The sequence below is a fragment of the Dermacentor variabilis genome, chromosome 4 (assembly GCF_050947875.1).
Source record: "Dermacentor variabilis isolate Ectoservices chromosome 4, ASM5094787v1, whole genome shotgun sequence".
In the NCBI taxonomy this organism is placed as follows: Eukaryota; Metazoa; Arthropoda; class Arachnida; order Ixodida; family Ixodidae; genus Dermacentor; species Dermacentor variabilis.
The window spans coordinates 134,593,650-134,610,724 of NC_134571.1; the positions used below are offsets into that span (position 1 = coordinate 134,593,650).

At 46.5% G+C, this 17,075-nt stretch overlaps 1 long non-coding RNA gene across 1 annotated transcript; it reads left to right on the forward strand.

The window, feature by feature from the left end:
- Window positions 1-3,455: 3,455 nt before the first annotated feature.
- Window positions 3,456-16,763, forward strand: LOC142577957 (uncharacterized). Its single transcript, XR_012827114.1, has 3 exons — window positions 3,456-3,646; window positions 13,726-13,848; window positions 16,500-16,763. It is a non-coding gene; the product is annotated as an uncharacterized LOC142577957 (long non-coding RNA).
- The last annotated feature ends 312 nt before the right edge of the window (window positions 16,764-17,075 follow it).

Here is a 17,075-nt window from a genome sequence, read left to right on the forward strand (position 1 = left end):
CCGTGAGGTGGGAAGGCTCCTTCATCATCATCATCATCAACCTGGTTACGCCTACTGCAGGGCAAAGGCCTCTCCCATACTTCTCCAACTACCCCGGTAATGTACTAATCGTGGCCATGTCGTCCCTGCAAACTTCTTAATCTCATCCGCCCACCTAACTTTTTGCCGCCCGCTGCTACGCTTCCCTTCCCTTGGAATGCAGTCCGTCACCCTTAATGACCATCGGCTATCTTCCCTCCTCATTACATGTCCTGCCCATGCCCCCATTTCTTTTTCTTGATTTCAACTAAGATCTCATTAACTCGCGTTTGTTCACTCACCCAATCTGCTCTTCTATTATCCATTAACGTTACACCCATCATTCTTCTTTCCATAGCTCGTTGCGTCGTCCTCAATTAAACTAGAACCCTTTTCGTAAGCCTCCAGGTTTCTGCCCCGTAGGTGAGTACTGGTAAGCCACAGCTATTATACACTTTTCTCTTGAGGGATAATGGCAACCTGCTGTTCATGACCTCAGAATGCCTGCCAAACGCACCCCAGCCCATTCTTATTCTTCTGATTATTTCCATCTCCTTTGTCCAGTAAAAAAATTGCAGCTACATTTCCCTTCAGGAACGCAGGTGACACGCAAGCGTATGGTTGCTATAGGGCACACGATGCTATCGACCCTTGGTGCGCCTGAACGCCTACACTGTCCGCATATTCAAGACAGGGCTCTTGCGGCGGCGCCATACGTCCTGTTGTAACCATTCGCTTAATATCTAAATTACCTTGCAAGGTGTCATCGCACAAAGGCAAACATGAGCATTACGCATGCACTCGATGGCCGCGGACACACACTGTCAAAACACTGCCGTGAGGAATAGCGACAGCAGCAGCGAGCGAAATGACTTTCCTGTTGTCTATCGCTTCAAAGCAAACTGAGCGCTGATAACACAGCGCACGGAAAGCTACGAGCCGTCGGCCTCCAAAGCTTATTTCTGTCAAATTAAAACCCGCCCGACCACGCCCGGCCTTAGTACAGCGCATCCCCTGCCTACCCTCCTCCAGTGCCATGCGCGCTAGGGAATACGGAGCGCTTCCTCCCCTTGCGCACGCGAGAGTTAGCCGCGATCGCAGACTCACCGTCGCACGCTCTGAATCGCCAACACAACGTACGGCTCCTGAGGACGGTGTTATCGCGAGACGAACCTGATACGTATGCATCGCAAAGAAACCTTGTAGCAACTGCCTGAGGAGGTGAACCCAGCGCGCCTCCGCCTACCTGCTTCCTCCGCGACGCTTCGCCTCGTATCTCCATTCCTACTTTGCTCAGCGTTACCTACAAATTTCTCCAAATGTCGTTACTATTCCGCGGCGCTCAGTGCGCGCCTTCGTACTTTCCCCGGTGCGCGATTCTCTTCAGCTACAGTCAAGGCGCCTTCCTCGTCCGCGTACTTTGCGGCTTCAGACAGACACCGCCCTTTTAACAAGCTGGCCGTTTAAACTGGCGCGTAAAACCTTGAGTACTGAACCATTTCGGAAACTTCCTTGTACAGCACATCGTTTTCCCTCTTCAATGCCTTGTTGCACAGACTTCTGCTTACTGGGATCGAACACTTCGCGCAATATCATTCAACAGTTTCATACTGTTATCGATTTTTGAAACTTCCCAGTTTAGCTTACCGACGTCTACACCTGATTCCTGAAGCATGAGTTTAACATTTACGGAAAGTTGTTTGACAAGCTGGTAAATGCGATGTTCAAATTTTTATTCAAGCGCTTCAATGTTCCTTGCCAGTTTAGTATTTGTAGCCATCATCAAGTGCCAATACAACAAAATCTACACTAGAGAGAGCATGCACAGGCAACAAACTTAAGCAGCAACAGCAGAAGTTGTGGTAAAGAATTTGCACAAAAGTAACCTAACAGTGACGCAAACCAACCAATCTGTACAAAGTGGGAACAATGCTCAGAGCTGCGCTTCCAATCGCAGCAGCTGCTGCTTTGACCCTGAAATTCTGTGGAAGACTGTTTTATAGGTGAAGCACGGAGGATCCAAGCAGGAGCAGGCCGACGACGAGCAGACTGATGACGCGAGCATCGAGAATGGGATGCCCGTTTTTGCTGGTGCTAACAGCACCGCCTTGAAACACGTGGCAAGATCAGTCGCTGACACTCAAAGAGAGAACCAACTTGTGCTTCTTCACAGCAACTTCAGCAGGAATCGCGTACCTAAAGAAAGTAGAAACAATGCTCAGAGGTGTGCTTCTAATTCGCAACCGCTACTGCCGATATGTTGTTAAACTATATTCTCAACAAAAGGTAAGACGATATCCACGGAGTCTTTCGGCAGAAGGCTGGACGAAGAAAGATCGAAACTTGAAACGAAACAAAATGCACAGTGAAAAAAATTAAAGTATGACGCTTTACGAGCCAAAACAACAATCTTATTACGAGGCATGCCGTGTGGGACTCGGAATTTATTTAGACCCCCTGCGAATCTTTTATGTGCACACAAACATAAGTAAACGGGTCTTTTTGCATATCGCCCCCATCGATATGCGGCCGCCGTGGCCGGGATTTCATCCCGCGACTTTGAAAACAAAAGGAAAATGGCACATACTTTCGTCCCCTATATATGTGGCTTCATATTTAAAATGAGGCGCTTACGCAGAGCTTGGATTAAAATTATTCCTTTTTTTTTAATTCATTCGCAAATGTCGACTTCTCATTTGCAGAAATTGCTCACCACATAACAACAAGCTTGTTTATAGTAATTCAAGGACAATGCCAGAATATTTGCAATTCATTCATGCGTACTGTAGAAATCCTGTTTTATGCATAGTACCAAATCATTAAAGGCGATAGCAAGGTTTCGCGTTGCGCTAAAGGCGTCTCCGAAATCTGGCATCATGTGGGGCACCGCCAGCGAAGTTGCAGTTATCGCACTTCGATTGTGCTCGAAATGAGACCGAAGGTCAACCGTGGCCATTCGCGAGAACTTATGTGAGCGTCTACTGGCTTTCCTCGTTTTTGCAGCCCAACTTCAAGCGCTTTTCTGAAGACCTTGTAACACCAACCCCCCCCCCCCCTTTCCACGGGTCACGCATGCTCGTCTATACCGTGACAGCACGACGATGCCAAGCGTGGCTCCGACGGCAACGACCCGAACTTGCCTCGAACATCCGCATAATTGCTATTCGATACTAAAGTTGCTGCAGTAGCAGTGTTCGTTATAACGCCAATGGGTGTATCAAGCATTTTAGTACAGTGGGACGATTGAAAGCCGAAATATTTTCGTGTAGTCTTTGCGTCTCGTAAGATTGCATTTTAAAAAGGCTGCTGGAAACTTTTAAACAATTTATTCAAGAACATCTAGCGCGAACAACCCCAAGCAATCCTCTCTCCTCATTGATCAGGGAACAAAAATAGTGCTTGCCTTTGTCCTTCGCGGCTGTACAAAATATGCATCGGTGCAGCAGAAATGCATTGTGAATACAGTGTACTGTGTGAGCTTCTACTGATAAAAAAACTGTTTAGCTCCAGAAAGTAGCGTTCTAACGATAATTTCAGTCTCCGAAACGTGAAACTACATGAGGCATGTATGTTTTATTGCCATTGATATCTCTACTAGTTTGTGTGTTCCTTGCATCAGCCGCTCCAAGTGAGTAGGGACTCTTTCTTTTCTATTGCGAAGTGAGGCGCCTTATTTTCGCAACATTATTGCGAATTCCTTACTTTCTATGTTAATGATGTTACTTCGCGGTTATTACGAACTGCATTCGATAATAAACGTCGTAATATTTCTTCAGTAATTTATTACATTCGTAAGCTCAAATTTTTATTTGGGCTGGCTCTTGGTTGATATAGGATAGGCTTTCAGGTTTCTGGTGGTTAAATTCGAACACACGGCTGGAAAGCAGATTCCTTGCAAAGATGCTTCTTTACCGCACAAATTCTAGAACGGTAAATAAGTGGCAAGAAGGTAACACATTGACGCGCACACAGGACACTACACATTTTAAGGGACAGCTCGTTCGTACAGCCTTTTAACATTACTTGCGTTGTGCCCGCTCGCGGAATGCGCTCGCTACCTGTACCACACGCCTTAGTCTTGTGCTTGTCGCGGGTCGACGATGGCGACGTTTAAAAACCGACTCAGTGGTGCGATCCCCAAGACATCCTTTTCAGGTCGCCAGCGCCACAATAGAGAGCGTGGTTTGATTATGTTCATTACGTACTAACATTGCTACGTGGTGTCAGGATCAGCTCTTCAACAGTCCGATGGTTCGTCATCAGAAAAGCCCACCGTAATTATAAGCATGGCTCAAGGATGCAAACTGCCTGTACCCTAATTTTTCGTGCCGCACACTCAATAATAATAATAATAATAATAATAATAATAATAATAATAATAATAATAATAATAATAATAATAATAATAATAATAGAAAGCGCAGTACATTCATCAGCCCTGCCTACAAACTGTTACAAGGAAAATGGCAATAGTGAACCGCAAGAAAATGCGCATAATTCCACATATATATCCAATACGTGCATAATACACACATTTACATACATACATACATACATACATACATACATACATACATACATACATACATACATACATACATACATACATACATACATACATACATACATACATACATACATACATACATACATACACACATACATACATACATGTTCATATATTTACTATACATGTCTTCCAAAGAAGATTTGGCTCATGCAATTTTCACCGCAGCGTATAGTTAGTTTTCATGGCGCAATAAACGGAAATAAATGATCATTATATACAACGGACGAAGATTTAAAACAGAAAATGCTCTACAGATGAGACGTACAACAACAAAATGCAGAAGCAACATTTGAAGAAGTAAGCATTGTGATCAACAGAACCACTATGTAAGCGTAATACAAACGGAGATAAGAAACAACTAATTCTTTATACGCTGTAGATGTTCAAGTCCGCTCCGCCCGTTTTAGTGCTTTCCAAAGCTTATATATTGTTGTGGACTACACTATATTACACGGTAAAAAATTCAACGCTGGAAAATAATATGGGCTCATTCTTTTAGGGTATTTTCTTGCACGTTGTGGTATTTGATAGCGCCATTTTTAATGAGCATCGTGGAGCTACACCAGACACCTTAAATTGATTGTCCCAGAAGTTCCTGAGGGCTATTGCATGCAGCGAAACAGCATTAAACTCCAGCGTTGATAATGGTACAAAAATATTGATGCTGCCTTCAAGAAGCAATTCATAACTTATAGGGCTACATTAAAGCTCAACATGTAAATAAACACGTCGTAGACGGGAGCAAGAAAGGACAAAGCGAGCGCTAAACTTGAATTGTTTATTCGTAAAGCAATGTCGGGGGGGCCAGAATACAACACCAGCGCATGCGTGCTGCAGTCACATAAACAAAATGTCGCAGCCTTTTGCCGAACAGTTGGAACTCGTTTCCAAAGAGAAAGACAGACTTGTTACTAATGCCTGCTTTCTAATATGGAAAGCCTCCAACAATTGTGACAACGTATCACTGCTGCTGCCCACTATTTTTATCTCTCGAAGTCATGGCACACACTTGCACGCTATGCAGTGCGCAGGTAAGCAAACATTGCCTGTTTTGTTTAATGATAGTTCATGCTCCAGTGCTCGGTCGTTGACACCCAGCTTCCGATTCGATCTGCGTAGAAGCCCTATAAGGTAAAATTATTCCAATATGTTTTTATTCCAATCTCCTGACGTCAAATTTACGTAACCGCCGATGAACCGCCGGTTGATCGGGCGGTGAACCGCAGCGGTGCCTGAACAGCCCAATCAAACGCTCTCCTCGTTTATAGAAGGTCACTATTGTCTGCTTTCAAAACGAATAAGATTTCCTACATTGAGCGGTTTTTCCCATCTGATTGGCCGAGAAGAGGTAAGGAGCACTATCAAGCGGAGAGGGTTCTTTCAGCGCACTAAAAAAAGATAACCGGATGAAGAGGGAGATGCTGGCGACTGCGATTGGTCCGCTTTCCCTTACTTAGCTTGCCGTGGCTTGTCTAAAATTACGGCGCCGTACAACGGAGCGTCATAAATGCCGCCGGAATGGATCCTCTGCGAAGAACAGCTCGCAGAGCGATGTCGTACACGTGCCAAAAGGGCTCGATAACATTATACGGGCGCGCGAAATGTTATACGCAAATAAGCCCATGCTCTCCGGCATGTGCGAGTATCCAGTACCCGGGCAATCCGTGGCAGCCATCTTCTATTCCTTACCAAACGGGGCACTCTCCGGCTACTCAGAAAAAAATCTAGTTTTGTTCGGCATATTAATGCATCTTTAACGCGTACACGTCACTCTGACGCAATGAGTTTTTTGTGACGTCGAGTGACAGACAAGTTAAGTTGGTGCAGCCTGAAGCCTTTTGACCAATAGCACAGGGTCAATGGCAAGAACGCGTCGAATCAGAAATAACTAGTTTTCTTTTGTTCGGTCTAATCATGCATAACCAATGTGTACACGTCATGTCAGAATGGGAGCCATCCCGGTTTTCGTGACGTCGTGACGAGGTTCTTGACAATCGCCTGATTTCGAAAAGTTTGGAATAGCTTTACGTTATAGCGCCCAAGTCTTGGGCCCTATAACGTAAAACTTTTACAATTTGTTTTTATTCCAATCTCCTGACGTCAAATTTACGCGACCACCGACGCACGCATCGGGCGGTAACCCGCAGTGTTGTTTGAAACGCACAAGTGCACGCACTCCTCATTTATAGCCGGTCACTTTTCTTGCTTTCAGAGCGAATAGAATTGCCTACATTGCGCAGATTTCCTTATCGAATTGGCTGAAAAGTGGCGAGTAGCATGCTCAAGTGGAGAGGGATTCGATGGGGCCGAGCCAGAATATAGTGAAAGTAGATAACCGGATGAAGAGGGTGGTTCCGACGTCTGTGATTGATCCGCTTCCGCTTGCTTAGCTTGCGGTGGCTGGTAGAAAATCCCGGCGCCATGCAACGGAAGCTTAAGAATGACGCTACAACGAATCCTCAGCAAAGAAGAGTTGGCAGAGCGAGGTCGCAAACGTGCCGAAAGTGCTCGAAAACGTTATATGGCCACACAAATAGTTTTGTTGTACGCAAATAAACCCATGCTGTCCGGCATGTGCGAGCAGCCGGTGCCTGAGCGATCGGTAGCAGCAATCTTTTATTCCTTTCGGAAAGGGGCAGTCTGCGGCTATTCAGTAGAAACTTCAGTTTTGTTCGGCATATTAATGCATTTTTAACGCGTACAAGTCCCTCTGACGCGGTACGTTTTTGCGCTTTTGTGACGTCGCGTGACAGGCAGGTGAAGCGGGTGCAGCCCGAAATCTTTTGACCAACAGCCTAGAGCTTATGGCGAAAAGGCGTCGAATCAGAAATAACTATTTTTCTTTTGTTCTGCCTAATCATGCGTAATCAGTGTGTACACGTTGTATGGAATGGGGGGCAATCGCGGTTTTCGTGACGTCCCGTGACAGTCAGGCGAAGTGGGGGTGGTCCAAAAATTTTTCGACCTGTCGCGGAGGGCTGATTGCCAAATTGGAATGGAAAAGTTTGGAAGAGTTATAGGTGATAGCACCCTTTGCCCCACGATAGCGGTATTGAAAAGCTAATCTCACGTTTTGCGTAAGGGATGGTGTTCTGACATCCGGGCATGTTTTCAATGCCGCGGATGCGCGGACACAGCCCAGCTAACTTGCGTGGTGCTGATTAAACAGCTGGCACACCATACCTGTTTGTCAATTTTTATGGTTGTGTGATAGCTTGTGGACGCAGGGCACTACAGCAGGCTTGCGTCCTTGAACGTAGCTGGGCAGCTTTTTTGCTTGGTGCCCTTTATCTTTAGAGAAAAGTATATGAGACCACTCCAAGGACCAGTGCGGGTAGGCCGGCTGAACTTAGCCTCGCCATTTGGTTATCAAGCCTGCATGACGTGCGAGCACAACTTCAAACGCGGATTCAAGAAACAGAGTGGCTACTCCTCTTTTCCTATTCCCCAGTTGCGCCAATAAGTGCCCCCTAAACTTGAACAACTAACCCAGAAGCAAATTCTAGCCATAACCTATAACGTTTATGTTGTATGCCCATGGAAGATGTACTGCTGATGTGTGAGGGCCTTCAGGCACTTTCATGCTGTCTGTCCGCGCTTTTCGGCAGGAGGGCCCCCCATAAATTTGTTGGAAAATGAAAAAAATTGCTGACGATTACGATCCACCTTTATGAGAAATTTGAGCGCGGCTCTGTACGTGTTTTCATTTCGTTATATATTGACTAGCGCTGACAATCTGTCTCGTGCGCCACGCTGCCAACGGAGCGATGCGTCGCACGACTCCCTCGCAAATTGGATTGATTGGGTGACCGTGGGTGACGCGTGGGTGCGGTTTACAGCAGCAGCCGCGGGCAGACCTCCGCTCAAGCAGCGCTTTGTTTCCATACAGAAGACGCACGCTACTCTAGCACCATCTCGTAGCTACCGCCGCCACAAAGCCCGGCTTGCGCCGTACTAGGCTTTTCTTTGCCCGCTTTCGCCATGCCGTCCTCTTCCTCTTTTCTCCTCGCGCTCTCTCTGCTATCGCCGTCTTTCATCTCCCGCTGCGCTCCGCGTTCGTTTTCATCCTTCGCTGTGCTCATTCGGTCGGTTACGAGGGGGCAGTGCCGACTCTCGCCGCAGGAACGACCGCCTAAGGGCTGCGCTATGCATTCTGTATCGTTCTGTATGTATAAGGCACAGTATTAGTGAAAATATTTTTTTCCAACGAGGGCAGCAGTCACAATAGGCAATAATCCTGTATGGAACTACGCATTAGGATAACGCATGCGATGTGGTTCTCCTCACTGATAACGACATAAGGTAGCAGATTTGTAAGGTAAGCACAACACTAAACGAAGCTTCCGATCAACTTAAGATACATAAGAATTTCTTTCAAGATCGCTGTCAAACCGCGAACCGACACAGTTTAAGAATGCGTGTAGTCGATATGATCGCAAGGACATGAATTGCAATGCGACCTATGTAGCTTTTTATTTGCTCATATTCGTTTAGTCAGCTGAACTTTCTTCAAAGGGCCTCGAAAGCGGACGAGTTACCCTAGCTTACCGTAATTTTACCGTAGCTTTGGAGGCCCTTACCGAGTAACGAATACGGTAATATTGATTATACTTGCTGAAAACCAGTTCATTGCGTTAACTTCCTCTTCTTGTAAATAAGAAGCTGCGTGGGAAGATTTATTCGCACGAGAAATTAACACTGCATCGTCTGCATACTGAAATATTTTGATGGGGACTGCATTAGACAGATCGTTAACGTAAGTGTTAAATAGGAGCACGCTTAATATTGAACATTGCGGAAGACCACGGCTTAGATTTACAAAACGCTGCTGTGAAAGTTTTGAAGTGAGACATACTGCAACCGGTCCCTAAAACATTATCAAGAAGTGACAGAAACAAACCACAGAATCCCATCGTTGCAGGCTTTGTTGGCAATAATTCATGCAGACGCTACCAGATGCTTTCCTTATGCAAGGAAACCATGCGCACGCTACCCAGTTACTTTCTAAACACAAGTGCAAGAAGTCGGAGCGCTCATCTAGAAGCAATAATTCAAGTCGTTCAGTTTTGATTCGACGAACAACGAGTGTGCACCGGTGAAACATGGGAGAAGGATTAACGAGTCGCATTGAAGTGGTCAATTTCTGTAGCCATGTGAGCGCGTCGATGTCTAAGCTAGTGATCAGAGCTATGGACGGCACAATGCAGAAGCTCATCCATCGTACAGGTAGTCATAAATTTATATCACAGCTACAATTCGCCAAGCACACAGCGCAGTTTGAATCGATGGCTTCCCTCGCACGACAGGCAGCCTCCTTATGTACCAGTGTAGTAACACGTAGACCTCTCAACGTTGCTATATCAGATATAAACACTCCGGTAGATTACGTATCACGATGAATATTGACATTAATACAGTTATCTTTGAAGCAGTGTAGTGATACATCATATTGCCGCCGCAGAGGCGCGTTATCTGTGAATCGTGTATGCAGCCGGGTTCTTAATTCTCTCGCGCTTCCCACTTGGACCCATAGGAACAACATTTGTGCACCGCAAAGGTTCGCGGCATTTCGACTCCATTGGGCGGCTCGGGCCATATCACTTCCAGACCGCCGAAGCACTGCTGGCGTGTGTTGGCTAATAGACTGAGTTTCTCGGGCCTGGATCCCGTGTACCGTTGCGGAATTGAAATATTTGCTTTGCTGCGATAGCACTTATATGGACACTCCAGGCGCAAGTCTGCCGTCGCCGTGAGGTTCTGTATGAAGTCCAAGGGCCAGAACATGGTCGACGCGCGCCGTATGCTGTATGTGCGAGTGAAAGCGTGCGAGGGTGAGCCCGCGAACGCGGCTCAATGTCGCCTGCGCGAGTTGGGAAGGCGGGCCGGAAGCGCGCCCTCTTCTGTCGCCCGCGAGGCACGGCGTGAGGGGAGTGAAGGCGGGCGTTCTTCTCTGGCGGCTGCTGCTTACGACGCGCGGCTGTGCGTATACGCCGTATCTTGAAAGCGATCTGCGACGTGGACATTGTGCGCACCCGCGCGCGTATTTCCAACTGCTTGTAGGTACAGCGAGGCGCGGCACTTGCGGAGACGACGGACGTTTGCGCGCATGCGCGAGTAAGAGCGGGCGCGAGAGAGGAAATGTGGGGAGTTTTGCTCCTGGAAAATACGACTCTGCCTAGTTACAATGGAGAAGTTTCTTGGCGCGCGTTGTATGCGCTTGTCCCTAGGCGTGCCGGCAGAATTCGCGGGGCGAGGTAGTGCTGAACTTAGCATCGCCAGTTGGCGGCTCGACGCAATTATATTTATTCGATCATGTTTTTACTAATAAAAACAACGAGTCATTATTTCGCATTATTGGCGGCGTCTCCAGGACACCAAAGCGGCAACGGGGCATCAAAGCTGGAAGCAGGGCGGCCCGCGGGCTGGGGCCGCAGAGGCCGAGCGGGCCAGGGGGTGTTGGCATGAAAAATTGGCTGTCCACGATAGCGGACAGCCGATCTTAACTCCCCTGGCACACGCAGGTCTCTGCGAGCTTTGTGGTGCAAATCGCGTCCACGCGTCACCCACGGTCACCCAATCAATCCAATTTGCGAGAGTCGCGCGACGCATCGCTCCGTTTGCATCGTGGCGCACGAGAGATTGTACGCGCTAGTCAATATATAACGAAATGAAAACACGTATAGAGCTGCATGCGCTCAAATTTCGCATGAAGGAGGATTGTAATCGTCAGCAAATTTTTTTTATTTTCCAACAAGCTTATGTGGGGCCCTCCAGCCGAAAAGCGGGCACATACAACATGAAAGTGCCTGCAGGCCCTCACACAACAGCAGTACATCTTCAATGGGCAGACCTTTGCGGTTGGGGCCGCAGAGGCCTGCGCGTGCCAGCGGAGTATCAGATCGGCTGTCCGCTATCGCGGATAGCCAATTTTTTATGCGCACACCCCCTGGCACGCTTCGGCCTCTGCGGCCCCAACCCACGGGCCGCCCTGCTTCCAGCTTTGATCCCCCCGCTACCGCTTGGGTGCCCCGGAGATCCTGCGCCGCCTGCTTTAATATAACCTCAGGTGCTCTCCTGAGGCCTCCGTTTGCCGGTTACATGTGCCCTCTTGGAGCAATGCTTGTAAAAAATCCGATCTATCGTCGCGACGAAAAAAGCGACCCACGACTTATACAACACCAGTCAGAACATTGTCCCTTCAGACACAGCGATCACTAAGCTGCGTCCGCGCCCACTGCCTCACCGCGCGGGCAGCCAGCGGCGGAGTGTATAAACCAACTCGACCGCACTCCGCAATGCCGGCATGTCTAGGGGACAAACGAATACAACGCGCCCTAAGAAACCTCCTCCGTAGTGCCTAGGCTGAGTCATATATTCAAGGAGCAAAAGCCCCAGCTTTTCTCTCTCGCGCCCGCTCTTACTCGCGCCTGCGCAGAAACGTCGAGCTCCGTCAAAAGTGCCACGCCCCGCTGTACCTACTCGCAATTCTAAAAACGCCACCCACACCGGCCATGCCGCAGATCGAAGCTATCGACATACAAAGCTACCGGCATTACGCGTAGTCCGCTATGTTTGCAGGGTGCGCGTAGTGCCGGTAGCTTCGTGTGCGCTGTGCTTTCGACGTTTCGCTCGCGTTGAAGCGAGAGATGCACGATTCTATCGCTGCTGCTGTCACGGTTCCGCACTCCAGTATTCTGACAGCGAATTTCCGCACTCATCGAGCGAGATGTGCTCGTGTTTACCTGTGCGCGCATGACACCGGGGTTGTTAATTTAGTTAAAACACGTTGATGCAATAGTTGGTTTCAATCCATGACAGAATGTGTTAGCGTGACTGAACGAGGACGTAGAAAGAAACAGACACACAGAGACAGCGCTGTCTCTGTGCGTCTGTTTCTACGTCCTCGTTCAGTCGCCCTTACACAATATATCATTGTTAATTTAGTTAGTAAAGGAACGTTTACAAGTTTATACTGCCGACAAATCCACTATGCTTAGTCCGCATATCTATCTACTAATTTGCTATCGCAATCGGTGCTTCGCCTTTCGGGCGAAACTGCGCCTTTTTTTGTTAGTGTGTCTAAAAACAGGTGAGACAGGAATCTACCCACCTACCTACCTACCTACCTACCTACCTACCTACCTACCTACCTACCTACCTACCTACCTACCTACCTACCTACCTACCTACCTACCTCAAATTGCCTGAAATGATATAAATAGTGCTTCGCCCTATGACTGAGAAGTTGTAAGGGTGTACTCGATGGACAGCGGAGTATGAGCCAGCTCCCGAACAATATCTCAGGGCAAGAAATGTAATCGCAATTAAAACGTTAAACGACACAAACAGAGACCTGCCCTATTGTTCGATACCGCGCCAGATAAGTTTAATAACCTGCGACGCTACAGACACAGGTTTCAGGTGACGATGATACGCGTATAGCGTGTAGAAATATGACACCCGTGTGGACTTGCCCAGGCACTCGGCATATCCAGGCGCAGTTGCTCCGATGGTCTCGCCTCCGCAGTGGCTGGCGTGCTCACTCTAGCGAAGGGAGCCAATGTGTGGCTATAAAACAGAATCTTGGTGGCCTTTATGCATGATACAAGGTTGCATTGATATTTACTGGTTGTCGTTCTTTTCTCGTTTTCTTTTTGTTTACAGAGCGTAAGGCCGTACTACCGAAATTCAAATAAGAATGGTGCTATAACCAATTAGTGCATTCTGACAGAGTGTCAGAGAATCCGTCGAATGATAAATGTAGACATATTTCGCTTCGCGAAGGCATTAGTTCTTTAAGTTAATGCAAAAACATTCTAAGTGAGGCCACTGGAATATGTCTATCAAAAAACGGAAGAAGAGGTCGTTTCCCTTTTTATATGAAATTATGTAGCTTATCCTAGTATTGTATTTTAAAGCTCACATTAATCGTAAAACCGCAAAAGCACTATCTCGTGGTGTTTGTCTCTATCATGTTTCACTCAGGACGCTTATATCATACTATAATCTCAAGCATCATCATCATCTCATCCTATTGCTCATCCAGCTTCAGTAAGATAAATAAAATGGTCATGTCCTGTCGTTGTTTGTTGGTGGCAGTGAATGGGCGGGCTAATTTAGTTTATCTTACTTTACAGCCGGCTGTGTACCCCAAACATGCGTTTCTAAGGGGTATGGATGCGTACCATTCAAGTTCTGCCAAGAAAAGGCATCACTGTGCCGAAATAGCTGTACGAGGCGGTCTTTTTGCTGCAAACTCAGTAAGATGCACTTATATTTCGTAATTTATTTAACGCGTAAAACGTCATAGTCTGATAGAATGTGTGACATTTGTTATTTTGTACCTCCAAAATGATTGAAGGTGCTCACCGTGGAAATAGAAACCTTTACGAAAGATTTTAAGATAACTTCTCCTCACCACTTGATGTCTGTAGGCGGCAGTTGTGTACTGTATTACCGCTACCGATTTTCTTCCGTGGCCCCCTAACTACGCCGCTACTAGGTGAATGCGTAAATAATATATTTAGGCCTGTCACCTAGCAAAATGGGAGAAACTCGAACCTATCCTTTGGAGCTTTTATTTGCAACGTGTCATTTAAGGCACGTGTGCATATATTTTGCGCTACAAATTTTATTATGATAATTTCTCGAAGGGTCATTACCCGCCACCAGTTGAGTAATGGTAAATTTTAGCGGCAGGGCAGCATCAGAATGTAGAAAGCTGAATGCTCACTAGGATGCCGCTTTCCTGACCTCTGATGTAAAGCGGCGCGTCGTCATGCTCCTCGAGCCCTCGTAAACATATTAAATACAAAGAAGCGTATTTGGTGTTGTATGCTAAAAGAACTAAACTTTAGTTTTGGAGCGAAATTGCAGATCATTTCTGAGCAAATTCAAGCAAAATCAATTAGGTGAGCGTGATAATTGCAAAGTACCATTACTGATGGGCTCACTGAACTGAACGATTATAGATAAAAAGTGCGTTGCCCGAGATTTGACAGAAACGCCGGCGCCTTTGAGTTAAACTGGTCAAAATACGGTTGAAGGATGTGAAGTAAGGAGAGTGTTAGAGATGGCATTGCTGTAAACCGTTTGCTACAGGCCGTCTGGAAAGACACATTGACCAAAATTTTTGAACCTATATTATTTTGTGCACCAAACTTAGGAGTATACATTTGCATTCGAAGCGTACATCGACCAGAAGTTTAGGAAAATTTCCAGTCACTTAATTTAATAATTTACGCAGAAACTCCGTCGGAACTTGAAACGGACATCTTGAGTTCATGTCTAGAGTCTTTTGAAAATGTTGTGCATGCACCTGACTCTTTCTTCTCCGCCATTTGGACAAGAAAATATCGCACCATGTCACTGCGGTACTCCAAGGCTGCTAGGCATGACGACCATAGCGACCAAGCCACTGCCCAAGAAAAAAAATACCAAGCCGCTTTGCAGAGAGATCACTTAAAATTATGACGAGCGACCTGTTACATTGAAAGTTGGCCGCGAATGTTCTCAGCTCGACACGCCAGCATACACTTCATTCTGTTGTATGGACTAGCGTTCTTAATTCGCCGTGGTTGGTTAGTGGCTATGGTGGTGGGCTGCTAAGCACAAGGTCGCGGGATGGAATCCCGGCCAGACCGGCCGCATTTCCATGGGGGCGACGTGCCTATAATCAGTACGAGGTTTTGGCACGTAAAAACCCCATAATTTAATTTTAGCGTTCCTAATTGTTTCTAGAACGGACAACAATTAGGCCCACAACTTAACTTATGTAGCGCATCACCACTATAATATTAGGCTGATGCTGTATAGGTTCGAAAGCGATTTCTAGGTGCTGTTTTCCCCAGTAATCTTAATTACGGCTGCCGACAAACGCGTCCCAGATAACAAAATGAAAGGCTCAGCTCCGTAATTTCTGAGAACGTTTCCAAACATTTCTAGCGCCGCGCAAGCGTCATCGAAGTGAACGTCATGTGACGGCCGTAGGCGTCCGCCGACAGATCTAAGTAAGGCAGAAGTCAAGTTAAGGAAAGCATTATGCAGGTTCAACGCAGATGTTCAAATGTATGTGATGTAATATTTTACTGAAGCGGCCATTAAACGTTGTGTAACTCTTTGTGATGGATGTAGTTGTGTTTAGTTTCAACCTATGCAACGTGCAGCCTTATGGAATGTGTATGTTCATCCACCGCAAGGATTACAGTATTATTAATAAGCAATGCCCTATTCGCAAGCAGTGCGTTCATGCCTTACACTCGTGACACGCTATTTCGAAATGCAAGCACCGAAACCAGCCAGAAGCACCGTCTTGATAAGTCGAGGCAGCGACTTCACGTGTACGAAGGCCATTTATCGTACTAGTCATAGAGGGTTTCCCTTTAACATAGCAGCGGGACCCACTCTGCTTCCATATTGCCTAGACTGACCATTCACAGTCTATCATAAATACTTCCATTCTAGTGCGCTTCTGGAGATTTTCTGAAAATGGAAGTAAAATGAAATATGACGGTCTCCAAGTTTACCATATAAACAACTATCCTCCTCACTCCAACAAAACAAGTCAAATAACACGTTTTTCCTAATAGTCTACCGAAATTGCCGTTATAGCAGTCAAAATATGTCCGCTTCGGCTACGAACTCTCATAGTCTTAAAAAATTCTTATAGCCTAAATAAAGGACACCATGCAAACATAATCACTTGTGTTAAAGCGCATTAACCTGAGTTCATATGTAGAGATATTGTAAGCCAGTGTATAGACAATATTTTTAACAATTCATTTTCCGAAAGAACAGTGCGAACATCTTCTTTCTTGGACAAATCATATTTTAATATTACATATTGCTGACGACTCACGAACCTTTCTTTTTTCTGTATCAGTATTAACATTTGCATTTCCATATAACGCAGAACAAATGAAGTCCTGCTCCTCGGCTGGAGGAACATGTAAAACAAGATGTGAAGTTGAAAAGAACACGATCCAATGCCCTGGACGACTGAAGTGCTGCGTTGATTTGGAGCGCTGAGCCAACGCTGAGCAGCCATTGCCGCAACTTGCCAACACGCTAGTCATATACCTGCTTGACAAACGAACGACGACCTCAAGACTCACCATCCATATCCTTCTACCCATTTCGTGCTTCGAATAAAAAGTGACAGAAAGAGCATTAAAGTTTGAACGTAAAACAACGTGTTGGCGTACCGTCCTTCTGTGTCTTCGCAGTGGTACGTGCGATGTAATTTCAACTTCCTGGTTCCGTTCCTGCTCCAAGTCTCAAAAAAAATTATCTGCGCGCCCACTCGGACAGCAACTGCCCGCGTCACCGTAACTTTAGGATACCTAGGGTACCGCGAATGAAACCGCCACATTTCCTTATTGGTCTGTTGTGACGTTAAGAAGCAGTAATGATACCAGACCTCACGACTCAATGTCTTTGGCCATTGCGCTGCTAAATACGAGGACGCGGATTCAATTCCAGACTTCGG